Raw genomic sequence first — 10,147 nt, forward strand, 5'->3', positions numbered from 1 at the left:
TAGCTGAATGTCATTCTCTTTAAATGAGATACTGGCAGTTAGATGGTTTTGATTGCTGCCAGCTGTCAATACCCCTGAGGAAAGCAGAGCTACTTCTATGATGGAAGATGAACAAGAAACCTGCTCATCAAACACATCACAAGTTGTGTCAGAAGATTACTGAGTTAAATAAAATAGATGCGTGTTTACACTCTTCGAGTCATAAACAAGCTGTCTGTGAGCTTTTTTTTTTTTGTTTTTCCTGCAGAGAACATCTCATACTCCAGTATGATAACTGCTTTTTGTAACTCCTTGCTCTTAAATTTGCAGAATACATAGATTTATTGTAGTAAATGGATATATGGACTAGAATTTCAAAGTTAGATACTCACAACTTGAAACAACCAGTGGAATGAGTTAACTCACACATCCAATACCTGCCGTGCAGTACAAGTCAGGTATTTGTGTTGAACGTGGTCAGTTATCTACTATTAGTTTCTATATGCATAACTTAGAAATACACACTAGATTATGCCTAATTTTGAAAAGCCTAGTCCATACGTTTTATGAGTCTTCTTGTGTTTCTTTTCATTATACATGCTTGCTTTCAGTGTTCAACAGAAAATTAGCTGAAAGCAATAAAAGAGGAATCAAAGACTGGCAATGCAGTTTAAAAAGTTGTTATAAATCTGTCTTTACAGTAGTGCATTATCAAGTGGTCGAGAATTTAAAGTGTTTCTCTGAGTTGCTATGTTCTGCTCTAAGGCCGTCAGTTTTAGCTAAGTGACAGATTTTTAAAGTATCTGACACTTACATAAGTGTTGGATGGTATGTAAGAAAGTAATTTTAATAAAGGTGCCTATTGGGAGGACAAGTGCAACCTTAATAGTGTTAACAAAGAAAGAATATTTTATCTTGCATGATAAGGGAATGTGGATTTTCTGTGTATTATATTCCTCAAATAAAAAATGTTTCTATTTTTTTTCTTAGTAAAGGGCTAAATTTAATTGAAATTACCCTAAAACAATATAAGAGTGTGCCTGAGTGTTTTATGAATGTCAAGGCATCCAAAATCTGAAAAAAAAAAAAAAAAAAAAAAAGTCTTTAAAGAACTGATTGTGATTCCTGGGGTACCAAGCACTGCAGCCAGTTTTCTCAGTTTGTCTATTTGGAGATTCAGACCACCAGTTAGGAGGTTAATCATCTTTTGGACTCCAGAGGCAATCCTTCAATCTCTTAACAGGCAGAGAAATCCTACCCAACTCACAAACTGCAAAACAGAGGCCAGACTGAACAATTAGCTGACAGCAACCATACAAAAAGGGAACTAGAAAAGGGTTAAGAACTGGGTGTGATAGTGTGAGAATCTCATATTCTTCAGAGGATTTTAGCCTGCATGCATTTGTCAGTGTTCCTAGCTTAGGCATAGGTGTATGCACAGACCAAGATAACCTAGACTAAGAAGAGAAGTCCACTGGGCAGGTGAGGGGCTGGTATGTGTGCTTAGCTATGACAGAGTCAGTGTATGTCTGGAACAAGGAAGGCTGCTTGCTGTAGATGAAGCCACAGAATTACATCTACAAAGCAATGCCACATAACTTAGATTGCTTTATGAATATTATGTAAGTCGAGTCTTTTAACTCTGTGACTAGTCAGTTAATGTAGGCACCTGACTGAAATTAGGTAAAAGGAATTCCCTCTTTTGTGCTTTGAACCTCTTAGGTGAAACGCTCTTTCAAATCTTCCCTATTCCCTTTTCCTTTGAAGGGAGCTTTTACTCAGAATCTTCATTGAGGTATGTCATTTTATAGGCCTCAAGCCTTTAATGTCTGACCACCTCAAAACTCAAATGTACTGATCTTCAGAACAGCACTGGGAAGCAGGGAAGCTCACCGCCATCTGAGAGAAAAAGGAACTGAGGACTGAAGTAGCTGAAGTGACTTGTCACCAGCCACACTGTGAATCTGTGACTGAGCAGAAACTGAACTCCAGTCCTAAATGACATTCCAGTAATGTATTTTTATCCTTCACACAATGAAAACCCCCAAATTCTGGCCAGTTATGCTTGGCAAATACAGTTAAAGATCACTGAAAATATAGTCAAGCTGATAAAATTCTTGTGACCTGTCTTTGTGTATTCAACATTTTTGTGTATTTAACATTTTTCTTTGGGTGTTTTATCTATGAACATACACATGAGGCAAAACAAACTTGCTTGACATGAACAGTGACGACCTCTATAATTTTGTGGGTGGCAATTTATATAATATGTTTGGAAATGCAATAATTTTGAATTTCTGTTGAATAAAATAAAAATAGGAACCTAATCTGATTTTTTTTTTTTTTTTTGTACCTATGCTGTTTAGCAAAGTAATGATATTGGCTTTGGTTTTATGAATTATGGTTATGTGGAAAGATGCTTAGGCCCAAATGGATTAATTATGTGTAAGGGTATATGCAAGGTGAGAGCATCTTCTTCATTAAAGATCATCTAGTCAAGGTTATCCAATCAAGGATATCCAGTCAATCCCCCTTTTTTCAGTGCAAGAGGGATTGCATGTAAAAGGGGAAATGAGGGAGCTGCTGTCTGTGCCAGCCCAAGTGGAGAAGGGGACTGGGCTGTCTATGGTGTGCAAGCCCTGCATGTTGGGGTTGGAACTGAATGACCTTCAAGGTTGCTTCCAACGCTAACCATTCTATGATTCTATGATGTGTGTGGACAATTAAGAACAGTATTTTCAGTGACAAGGCCTTCTAATTTCCTCCACTGAAAATAAATAAATGGATAAATAAATAAATAAAATAGAGGTCCAGATCAAATCACTTTCAGTGGACTTTAGTTTTGTCATAATGTTCTAGAGAATAAAGCGAGATACCCTCTCGGGGCAGCTGAAGCCCTTAATTCTTGTAAATAGGGAATTCAAATTAAAATAATAATAATAATCATTAAAAAAAAAAAAAAAAGATGAAAAATCGTTTGACATTTTTGATAATTTGGCTTGTGTCACAGTCAGTATCACACAGCAGATGTAACATGCCACAGAGGCCACAGCTCACCAGCTGAGGTTAGCTGTCTTTGAGCAGAAACCACAAGGAGAGATTATAGCCATAGAAACAGTTTATTGCAAGAGAGCTGAAGGGCATTGGCTGTGGATAAGCTAGAGAAATTTATGCTGTGGTTTAACCATCACTTTAAACTCCTGCAGCTGCCAAAAGAGGCAGTTCAGCCTTCCCCAGATTACTTTTCCTGCTGCTGTGGTCACACAAACAATTGTGCTGGACAAAGGGAGCTTATGACAGAGGGGCAGGCAAGATAAATATTCCATTTTTAACTTGGACTGTTTTCTCCATCTAGTTTAGCACCTGGAAGCATGAGCTTTTGTGTTGGCACAAGTGAGGAGTTAATATATGGGAATGAATAGCCGAGCAAGAGAATAGGACTGGAACTCTTTATTCAGCTGTTTTATGCTGTATAAAAATGACTGCAGAATTATGGCGTTGTAATTGCTCTGTGGATAAGTAGGAAAATGATCTCCTCATAGTTCATAAAATAATTCAGGCTGGAAGAGACCTATGAAAGTTACCTAGTCCCTCTGCCTCATCAGAGTTGGGTTTGCTTTGAAGGTAGTTGAAGTTGCTCCAGGCCTTGCCTGGTTGGGTTTTGAATATTTCCAAAGTGAAGATACCATAATATCTGCAGCCTGTTCCACTACTTAACATCCTCTTTGGAAAGAATTTTTTCTTTATGTTCAACTGGAACTTATTTGTTGAAACTAGTGACTTGTCTCTTGCCTTTTTTCGGTTGTGCAGTTCTCAAAAACAGGCTCTTCCATCTCTATATTCCTATTTTAAACAAAGAAAGAAAAAGAATAAAGTGAAAAAAATAAAGCAGATCCCCCAGTAGCCTTCTCCAGAATGAACAAGTCCAGCTCCTCTTGGTCTCTATGCATATGGCCAGTGCTCAAGCCCTCTAACCATCTTAGTGACCCTCTGCTGTATTCTCACCAGTTTGACAACATCTCTCTTATATTGGAGAGTGCTGACCTGATCACTGTATTTCAAATGCAACTTCACTAGTGCTGAACAAAGACAAATAATCGACTTCCTTGACCTGCTGGCTAAGCTTTTGCTAATGCAGGCCAGTATGCATTTAACCTTTGTCACAACAGGGTACATTGCTGATGCATATTGAAGTTATGGTCCATCAAGACTGCTTCCTTTCCAGACCCTTTCAGCAAAAATGTTTCATAGCACTGCCTGTACTGTTGCATGGAGTTTTTCCACTTTGCAAATCACTAGCATATGAAGGTTTGAGATGAAATAGCCACATGATTCAGAATACTAGAAAGAACCCTGTGTTGAAACTGTTTTCAAGATGATGTCTCAGTTTTTGTGGCTCCTCAGAAATCTGTAGTTTCTTCTCTAATGCCCTTACACTCTATTAAGGTTTCATCTCTATTAAGGTATCATCTTTCCACTCCTACTTTCTACTTAACCATGATCCTTCTCTTCAGAAGTTAACGTAGTGAGAGCAAAAAGGTTCAAAATTGAGAAAGTAGATAAGAAGGAAAATGGGTAAGAATGCAAAATGGAAAGAAATTATATGCAGAAATATGTGATACTTAGTTTTGTAATTATTAGGGTTGTGGCACAGATAGTAAGATGTATAAACAAACAGAGACTATGAAACCAGTATATGTTACTAATATTAGAATAGTGTTGTCGTGTCAGATAAAGCTCTTGTAAAAGTACATTTTGTTCCCTTTGTAATGATTTTGCTTTTGAAATTACTCTGCATGAAATGGTGTTTAATCGTTACAAGTGTGACTATCCATATACTGTTCAAATGCATTCTCCTACTTCACTTTATTTCTTATCAGGAACAGCTCTCCAACCAGTTGTCTCAGTATTCATATCAAAGCAGACAAAATTCAGACCTCTAAAGGACTGAATTGCCTTATACATTTTTCTTCATCACAGAGAACAAAAAACATACTTTCAAGTTCACTAGGTGTATTTGTAGTGCCTTGCTCATTGCAAGGAAAATTTTCTACTCTAACATTCTGCTTTACTCATTCTTTCCTCCATTGTTATAAATGAATTCATGAATTCAAACAGTTCTTTATTTTTTTTTGTCTCTAAAATTGAATGTTCTTCTGTAACAGAGCAAGAATACATGCACAGAAATCACTGAAGAGTCAACTCTATTAAACAAATACAGTAATGAAATAAGTGGATCTAATAAGTAATGACATTATTCTATGAAAAAGATAAATTTATTGTTTTCTCACCTTAAAACCTGCAAGTTTCACCAAGCAAAGTAACTTGGGAATAATTTATTTCATATTCTTTTTCTTCTATACTACTTTAGAGATCCCTTATGAAGGGATGTTAAGGGGGAAGCAAGTGTCATAGTAAGATTCAAGGGTGAAGGTTAGATTCAGCAGATGCTCTATATTCTATGTTATAGTGTCTCTGAGAAAAACATTGCATTTAATTTTTTCAAGATTTTGTAGTATGATAAGAGCTTACTTTGCTATTATATCCATCTCAAACACACTTACAGACTACGTGGTTGTGTCCAGCCCAAACAGACCTGAATATCAGACCTGAATTCGGCAGGGTGAAATTGAACCACAGCTATCTGAGAAACAAGGACTGAAAAGTTTAAGTGATTTTGGTTATTTGTCTATGAAGCTCGTCTACGCAATTTGATCCCAGTTTTTCTTTTCTGTAGAATAATATATGGAAAATAATACATGCAAAATTTTTCAGAATCGGTATGACCGGTTTCATGAATAATTCATTTCTGTCTTGTATGACTTCATTATGTCATGTATAACTAGCACTTTGTACTGTCAGACTGAAAAGCTACAAAAAAAGTGTTTAACCTTGCAGTATAAATTCGTAACTTGTAATTTTTTGAAAAGTTACATGATATTGTACAAGTCCTAGCACCATAAAATGTGCTTTCTCAGATACCTTACTTAAGATTAAATAATACAACACTTAGACCTATTTTTTCCACTCATAGTGTTCTGCTTTTTATAGAAACAAATCATATATTTAATAACCTTCACTGACCTAACAGCTGTCATAAAGGAATTACTTTCAGCTATTGGTCTTAATTGTACAGGGTAGCTACAGCCATAGCTAAATATTTCACCAGTTATGTCCGATAAGAGAACACAATGTTACAGCCATTTTCTAGGAGGGCTATCTATGACACCACTCAGTAACTAATGAGTATCATTCCCTAATTGCCTAAAGAAGCAGATAACAGCACATTGTAAGTTCAATTTGGTTTGAAACCTAGAGGGTGACATGACATATCTGGTATCTGTGCAGTTGGTTAGTTGGCTGTTCCAGTGGCAAGAAGGTAAAGATTTCATTCAAAAGTGTATTTACAACTACAACTATCCAGTTGTGTTTATATTAATATTCTTTCATACAGTTTCATAGGCACCAACTGAAAAAAAATGTGTCTGGAGAAACTACTCCTAGAATGATGTGGTAAGTTGCATATGAGCCAGTTTGCTTTGAGGTGTGCTCCTGCAGAAAGAAAATGAATGAAAGAAAACAGAAAAACAGACCTCTTCTTGCTTCGTTCACACTATACAAAGGTTTACAAAATTTTAACCCTGATATTCGACACACAGTAAGGAAATACTCCTAAGCACTTAGTTTTAGACACCAAAATTAGGTGCATGAAATTTCCTTTCAGAGGTGTTTTGAAGCACATGCTTCTTGCCATTGAATATAGAAGGAACTTGAGGACTCACTTTAGAATTGCTTCCTTCTGACATTAAGGTCAAGACAAGTACCTAAATTAGGCAAAGTAGATCTCATATTTTATTATCTTTTTTCACAGTATAAAATATAGTTTTCTAAAATGGCTGTCCATGGTTACTACTGGTTGCTTCTTAGTGGTATTTAGAAGCTGTATTTAGGATCAATAATTTTACTACCTGGTTATAAAATCAGTTGAGCTGTCTGTACAGGACTGTGTGTTAAGTAAGAAACAGAATCAGGACAGATCAAGTTAAGTCTTACTACTGTAGTGTCCTTCAGTCTCAATGCTCCAAGCAGGCTCAAAAAAAGCTTCCCATTTTTATTTTAATTGCTTAATTTTTCCATCACAATCTGGAGGCAAGGATAATCATAGGAATTGATATGGATTTCTTTTTTTAGGTAACTAAGCATTTTGCATTTTAAACTGTTGAGCTGTTTTGTTTGGTTTTGTTTTTCTTTCAAATAGGATTTATTTCCCCTTTCAATGTACTGTTATGTATATATCTCATGTATGCAGAGAAAGGATTGCTACACAGAAATGGAACATGAATGACATTTTGCTATCATATATCATCATGGTTTTAAAAATAATATGTTTGTTCAGACTTCTGTCCTCACAAACCACGATCCAAGAGCCAGCCAACCTCACGACAACTAACAATTACAGGCAAAACATCTCAGAAATAGTCTTTAAAGGATGAAGCCTCAGGCAAGTTCTGTTTCCTGTAATGTCAGAAGAAACGCTAATACAAAGTAAGTCTTCAAATGAACAGAAACTAATTTGATACTTGGCAGTAGCTAAGGAAAAACTTCTTTCTTCTTTAACTTTGTATTTTGTTTTGCTTTTCCTCTTCATGCAGAGAGATTTTGTAGTTTTTCACACTTCCTCCTCAAAACTTTAAGGCAGAAGACTCTAGATAAGACAAGTGATTCATTGGGCCACACTTCCAAGGTGAAAGGTGCATGTTAAAATAACGTATGAAGAATGCAGATAGGAATTTTATATTCACCTATTCCCCATAGCAGCCTGGCATGTGAGATTATGTGGGGATGCTAATTTGTTCACTGAATTCCATTTTCACAGTCTCTGAACCAACAGTAATACTGGGAATGCAACTACTGTTCTCCTTTCAGTATGCAGGTCACTGCAAAATTGCTGGTTCAGAAGCTCCTCCTCTGGCCTGCCATCACCTTTTCATGTCAAAAAAAGTTGCTAAAGACATCAGTTCTAAACCTGAAGGGGACAAATAGATGACTCTGCCATCGTCCCTTTGAGGAGGGGTTAGCACAATGCTTCCTCAGAACGCCTGACCTTGCAATGTCATTGCAACAAATTAATTCCAGCCTATAGGTAACTTATTTGTGTTCAAGTTGGCAGAAATTGGATGATTTATCAATCTAGTCCTTCATTTGCAATTGTAAATAGAGTATTGAGTAGGCAAGTTCTATTTTCATCATACAAATTGACCGTCTTGTACAGAATTATTCAAATACTAATACTAATTTGCACCCAGTGCAATACTGTTAAAGTCAAAGGGTAAAGCAGGTTTTTTGACCTCACACAGCAATTGGCCCATTTATTTTTCATTTTGTTCTATTTGATGCTTTATTTATTAGAGAGTAAGGACTGTTCATAGTCTGTAATTGTATTCCCATAGATTAAGAAGAAAATTTGAAGCTGTTTTCTGAGGCGGTATGCTGCAATTGAGTACTCTGATCTTTGTTGCTGAGATGTGGTTTTCACCAACTCATTAATCTTCCTCCTAGCCTCTGTTTTAATGCAGTGGTAACTTCCTATGGTCAATACAGATCGTAGAGCCTCATTTCCAACACTGTGTTGGTGGAAATATTCCTGTCATTAAGGCTGTGGCTGCAAAGAAGAGAAACTGTTTGGATTTGGATTGCTCATTTATTGCAGAAAATGTATTTGACATTGTGTCTCCTTTACTATCACCTTGGTTATCCTCCCTTAGAGTTTCATTGTAATACCTAATGATACCTATATTCATTATTTAAAATTTTTCAAACAAGCACCTCTGTGTTTTTTGTCATGCTCTCATCCCATCTAGGAATATCTTCTGAGTAACACTTGCAAATTCAGCTCATTATCATTCTTTATAGGATAATTCCTTTACTGTGAAGTCTACACATTTTTGAAAATTGTTGGACATCTTGTATTTTAGAACCCCACTGATTTGGTTGACAAATATTGTTTCATTAGTGATTAAATTTTAATGCAACAAACTGCCCACATCCATAAGTTTATTTCTCTCCCTCTTTTTTTTTTTTTTTTTTTTTTTTTTTAAAGCTTTTGATGACTTTTTCTTGAGGATTTTTTGTCTCTTTGTTTTAATATTTTTCTATAAGTCCTTTCCCAATATGATACCACATAATACATTAGCAGAACACAATGTCAGGTAGCTGACTGTTAAAATGTAAGGAACTCGATTGACTACTTCTGCTCCATATATATGCTATTTACATGCAAGTATAAGTGATAAAAATAATTGTAATTGGTGGATTTCACATATACTTCAAAGATTAATCCTCACCCTAACAGCTAAATTCAAGTTGATAGGCTTAGAGGAGACATGCAAACAGAATGATCAAGGTTATTGACTTGTTAATTTCATTTTTTTTCTTTCTTCTCACTTAACTTGGTCCCTCTTATAGAATTCCTCTTACAAGGGACCAGATAAAAGCTCTCTCTGTCCTTTAAAACAGTGTCCTTCTCCACCACCCCCCTTCTCTTCCCCCCCCCCCCCCCCTCCTTATTTCTACCTGTCTTCATTATGGATTTTGATTTGAAGTATAATATACAGGGACTCACTGTCACAAAGTGAATAAATGGAATCCTATAGAACATTTTACAACTTTTCTTGTACATGAATTTGTATCTTGAATTTATTGTCTTAATATCTCAAAGTCCAACAGCTTATTAACTTCTCAGACACTCAGAATATACTTTTTCTGATCATGTGCCACTCATTCTAATGGCTTTGTTTTTTGAAGGACCACTAAATCTTATAAGCAGAGGTTTAATTTCCTCCTTTGAAAGAAAAAGGAAGAAATGATGAAAGTACTTGATGTTGGCTGTATAATAATGAGGTATTCATCTCTATTTCTGTCTATTAAGATGCTTTTCAGGCTAATAATTGGGAATTGATCATTGTAAAAAACTATATTACAGCAACAAAAATGACATATGCATTGTACTGATAGGATTTTAATATTGGAATCAATTTGTCATGATAATATTGTGTGGGGAAGCATGAACTTTACACTCTTAAAATGTATTTTGAGAGTTTTGAGCATACTTGGTATCTCTAATTGTTTCATGTAAATTTTACTTCCCCCACTAGCATTCTTTAGTTAA

Source organism: Aythya marila (genome assembly GCF_965140915.1).
Source record: "Aythya marila genome assembly, chromosome: 1".
NCBI lineage: Eukaryota > Metazoa > Chordata > Aves > Anseriformes > Anatidae > Aythya > Aythya marila.